We start from the raw sequence: 6,109 nt of genomic DNA, 5'->3' as shown, positions 1-6,109 counted from the left end.
GGCACCTATCAAATATTATGTTTATGAGTTGTCAGATGGCAGAAAAATGTCTATAGCTATGGGTAACTTTATATTGTACACATTGAAAATTTAATTATTCTTTATAATAAAATAAACAAAAATAAAAATCTAATAATCTAAAAAATTAAAATAATCATAATAGATTATTAATTTATTTTTAATATCTTGATTTCTTAATTATTTAAATAACATTGCATTGTGAAAACGACACTCTGGCAGCACTAAATGTATTTTTTTAATTCGAAACAGTTTTGGCAATGAAATTACTATTGTTGTGCAAACATTATGTAAATAAAATTAACTTACTTAATTATATTAGTACCTACCTATTCATTTGTAAGAATTTGTATTGTATAAAACATAAAAAGTGTATTATACAGTGTATGTAAAGAAAATATTATAAATATAGTAAATATGTTTAAATATGTATTTTTCTTTTACTTAACCCTTTTAGCAGTTGGACCTAAACTTAAATAGAGGAGATTATTTTTCAAAATGTGGCTCCAGATACTGAAACGAGTAGGTAGCTGTATTATTAAAATAAAAATTCCCAATACATAGGTACATGCCGCGATTGAAGTCAGTCGTAGCGTAGGAGCATATGCGTGCGACTGTAATCACGACAGGTTGTGAGTTCGATTTCCACTCGAGGAAATGAAATATTTAATATTTTAATTTCCTCGCTCTGGATACTTAAGAAAAATATTTGCCTTTTCTGTGTGGATTTGTAATTTGCTACGCTCACAAATTACTTAACCAATTTTAGATTACATCAGCAACGAGTTATCAGTGAGGTCGAGTTTATAATGAATATAAATATCAACGAAAATTGTAATAAAGGACCGAAAATAAACTACTGAAAGTCACTGTCCACGCAGGCAGTAATATTCGCACCTATTGTCTAAATAACAAATCAATAAATAAAAAGAAACAACATAAAGAAATTTTAGTTAACATTTACCTAACTAAAATAAAATCAGTAGATTTGGAACATGTAGGTACCTATTACCTATTTATTTAATATATGTACCTATATATCTTCTTTATATATATTATATTATAGCTACTAGCTTAATGTAAATAAAGCGTTAAACGATATCTCGGAGCTAAAAATCAGAAAACTACTTTTCTATACAATTCATATCAAAATTGAAAAATCCAAGTACCTAAATGACAAATTTCAGCCTTTTAGGTGAAGAAAATAAAGCTAAATGTTAATATACATTTCACAATCTGTCGGCGAGCGATCGCTTACAGGATAAATTAGGGGAAGCTCTACAGCTACCGGCGGGTAGGGTGGATATGAATTCAAGGAAAACTACCGCATTTTGGGATGTAGGTAAGACTTCGATTTAATAGTAATAATATGTCTGCCCGTCAAAAATATTATGTAAAATTTACTAAGAATATATCGAAATTATTCTGCTTTAATAAACTAAGATCCGCCACATGCTGTGCACGGCGGGTGGAGCGAAACTATATTGCGCAAAATTTTATGGAAATTTTACGAAATTTTCTGTTTAGTCAAGTGTAGTCAAAGTTCAATCTGTACCCGTGAATTTCAAAACGTTCCACAGCTTAACTATATGGGACACATTTTGACCATTTACTCGAAAACTACAGTTACAAATATTTTACATAGTTACAGCTCGAACTAATAAAACAGTGTCAAAAATCCACACTATCACCAAAACGTACGTCACCCGAATCACTCGCGCGTATAAATTACGAAGGAAAAACTCAGCATTCGTTGCGCGTTCAGAAAGAGAGCTCTCCCTCTCGCTCTGCGTCTTGTTACTTGTTGGGATCTATTCATAGACTGGCAGTTACAATTTGCGATATTGGTTAATTTTAAGAAAAAATAAACTTGTGATGGATAAAACTAAATAAGAATATAGGAGACAAGTGGGGAACGGAATGGCTTAACACTAGCTATTGTAGGTACTATAGAACGGTACTAGTACGGTAGGGTAGAGAACAGCGTGACGTCATTCATCGTGAAGCGACAAGAAAACCTATCTATGTCTCTTACTACTTTTTTTTAAATATAAGTTTTTAGGGATCAATTGAAGTAATTAAAGATATGTATTCAGTATGACAGACTGCATTTGACTGCACGTACAATAGGTTGCATCGAGACGATTAACGTCATAGGTATATAAATATAACCTATACTCTTCCTCGATTAATGGACTATCCAATTATAGAACTTTTTTCAATTCGAACCAAAACTGAGTTTAGCATGTTACATAAAACAAACCTTTTTAGGTTTATAGTATTAGTAAAGATAATTAGAGCACTTAAGCCTTGTTCTCGTTTCTTACATCAACCGTCATTAGTATACCGAAGATTGGCAATTACATTCTCTTTTATCTATATTGTTATCACATATAATATAAAGTTTTAAAAGCCAGCCTCGCCTATAGCTCGCCAGAGTGGGCGTGGCACGCCGTGATTGATGCCCTTTGTTTAAACAACACGCTCAACTCAAGATACAGACGGACACGATTATATCTATTGTTATGTTCACTTCGCCGTCATATTATGAAATAGAAGCAATTTAGCAAAAATGTTTGCTCTAACATTGTAATCAGGTTGAAATGTATTTGGAATTCATTTATTGAAAATGTGTAGAATATACATAGTACGTAAAGATTGCGATATTGAACTTTTTTTTTATTTTATTATCTTTGTGAATGCTTTAATCTAGCTTTTTTTTGTTTATATTATTGTTTTTCCATGTATGACATCCATGTGCATACATTTGGGTTTTTTAAACTTCACGCCGTATCCCGCACACCCTCTTGTGTGCGGGATACGGAAACCTAGCAGATACTTCCATTGTCCACATTCCGTTGAATTCACGACGCTATGCGTGTTGAGTGGCAGAACTTTAACGTTTAAGATACAAAATTAATGTACGTCAATAAGCATGGCATTAGATAAAATTGTATTCCAAACAATGGAACCTTACTATAACAATAGATTACTTTATGCTCTAAAAACTCCTTAAACATAATTATATTGATTTTACATATTTATATTTTGTCTTTATTTTATTTTTTATTTACAGAAATATTTTAAACAAAAAAAGTATCGTGTCTTTTATTCATACATTTTTATTTTTTATTTATATAAATTTGCACAGTTACAGAGTAAATTAAAAAAAAAAACTATGAACAAATAGCTAGGTAGTGTTCATTTATAAAAAGAAACGTCAAAGTCAAAAAGCGCGGGAACGGCGGTGCGTCATGGCGGGTTTACGTTACAAAATCAAATATCAAATATTGATATTCCCGAATCTGTATTCTGTTTGAGGTGCCGGATACTATTTGCAATTTCGCGTTTCGATCATCCGACATTGTTATTCTTGTGAATAAACTATTTGCATATAAAATTGACACGAGCTATGTCGCCGAGGTGGGAGTTATGGCGCTGGAAAGTTACAGTCGTGAGTAGATATAACTAATAGTACATATGTGTATATTATAAGCGTTAGCATCAGTAAAAGGAATAACATTAGTTTCTTGATGATGATTTTTAACTTATTAGGTACTAACTTACGGCTATATTATGTCATAGGGCATATCTATATTATTAACTAGCGGCCCCCGTGCTGCTACGCCCGCTTGAAATATATGAATGTTTAAGTGTATTTAAGAAAAAACCGGCCAAGCACGAGTCCGACTTGCCCGCCGAAGGTTCTGTACCAATTTCAGGATTGTGATTGAGAAATTCCCTATAACAAGCAAAAAAATATTTAAAAAATATAAGTAAGTATGTATTGAACGAGTATTGCTATTGGCAAATAATAACAACACTTGGCACTATCATCCAAATATACAGTCTTATCAAATTACCCTCAAAATAAAATGCTAATACAAAAAACTTCTTAAAAAATAAAACTATTAAAATATTAAATATATAATTTAAAAGAATAAACGCATATAAAATGAGAGAGTAGGTAGGTACACAGTAACAGACAAATGAAGATGCCAGTTAATTGGTGATTTTTCCACTTTCATAAAGACATAAAACATCACATTGTACTTAACTGAAATTAAAATAATATAAATCAAAACCATACTAATAATTGCTCAAAATTATAAATACCAAATGGGATTGAATGATAGTGATGAAGTACAAAAGTGTTGCCATTGACAAAAAATACAACTAAAACTATTTGGCACAAGCATCCACAAATACAGCCTTATCGAATTACCCTCTTAAATAAAATTATTATCACGTCCCTACAAATATGTTCTTTATAAAATAACAAATGTACAATTTAAAAAGAATAAAGGCATGTATAAAATAAAAGAGTACACAGTAACAGTCACAAACGCCGGCGGACGGCGCGGGCGAGGCGGGAAGACGCCCGTTGATTGGTGCAAATTGAATTTACCGTGGGGGGTATTGTCGTGTTGGCGATCGCTGGCTGATTGCTCGTTTGCGGTGCGACTAGGTTTTGCGGACATGGCCTTTAAGATTATAATATACTATACTTTTCATATATTTTCAAGCCAAGGTCACAGCTCTTCTAGCTCGGCCTCCCAAAGCCCGGTGACGCTGTAGAGGCCTGTAGGGCCAACAGCTTACTGCTCATTGGAATAAGGTAAAAGGTAGGTCATATATTTTTCGTTATCTTAGATATATGAGGCCCTTGTGGTCTAGTAGCAAAACGACTGCCTGTAAACATGACGATTGTGTGCGCGATTTACAACTCGAAATAATGAACTTCTTCCATTTTACTTGTTCCAGTAATAAGTCAAAGCGAAGGAGTTTGATTTCACACAATAGGCAACATCTTTAAAATTGGAAAGAAAATGTGGAACGGAGTGTCTGCCCTCTACCCTGCTAAACAACATAAAGATATTAAAAAAACTGAAAATTAAATAAACATAGAGTATAAACTGAGAACTGAAAATCTCACTCTCTTTTATAGAAACAAATCTATAAATCTGGAGAATAAGTTCTTATAAGACTACGATACTACTACTACTATAATGCTTGAAATATTTTCAATTGTCTTGCAAAACCACTAACTTGGTAAAGAGTTGAGCATTGGATTACGTAATTCTATTCAATTATGCTGAACTGAAATAAAACAATAAAGGCCGACCAGAAATTGAGCTTAGATGCCAATAGCACAGACGGGTCTAAGACAAGGTTCAATTCAATGGTATTAAAAATTTTACACAGAATTTCTCAACTTATTTGCCTTTCAAAGTATTTCACAATAATCCAATCTTATCCTCCTAATTCTCACGCAGCGCTACCAGTTCACATGATTGTCCGTGACGAGGTAGCAACACCGCTCAAACAATGCCCGAATCAACTTTCCTTGAATACTAAGATTATTTCCCTTGGAAATACATAGCTTGCTTAGGGCTGGGAGACCACAGACGGACAAATTTGTATGTTTAACGCTTATTATATATACATATATAAAACTTTAGGCTTTTAAAAGTAATAGTTTATAAAATATAAAAAAAATATATATATTTTATACATTTTCATATACTAATTAACTGACTCTAACTTGATTGTTGTGGGTTCGATTTTTCTGAAGGAATTTTCTTCATCTGTCGGCTACGATAAAACAAATCTTGATGTTGATTTCCACCATTTAACTCAATGCCACAAACTCGGGTGGCAATTGGAAAACAGAGTGTTTGGTCTGCCTACCCTGCTATATGCGGGATACACCGTGAACCTTAAAAAATGCGGGATAAGCCTATCTACATATAAAAACAAACACTGATTCCTCCATAAGTACTTAGGTACATAAGGCAAATCAAAACATTACCAATGCCACCACATTAAGCTAATAGCCTTACAGAATGTACACGCAATTTAGGTAAAAGCCAAGAAAAGATAAAAGGGCAATAAATTGGTAGCGCCATCTATACGGGTGAATAATTCAACAGCTAATAGACGTTAAGTTCGCTTGTTACTTCAAATTATTTTTATTATGTACCTAATTTTTATCGATATCTATTACATTTTGTAACGCTATCTGTACGTTACTAAGATACTACGCTGTATTTGTATATATAAATTTACTTTTTGTTACGGATAAATAATT

This window comes from Heliconius melpomene, chromosome 7, assembly GCF_056956725.1.
Source record: "Heliconius melpomene rosina isolate 202511_hmr_F chromosome 7, ASM5695672v1, whole genome shotgun sequence".
Lineage (NCBI taxonomy): Eukaryota > Metazoa > Arthropoda > Insecta > Lepidoptera > Nymphalidae > Heliconius > Heliconius melpomene.
Note: the sequence above shows the minus strand (reverse complement) of the source record.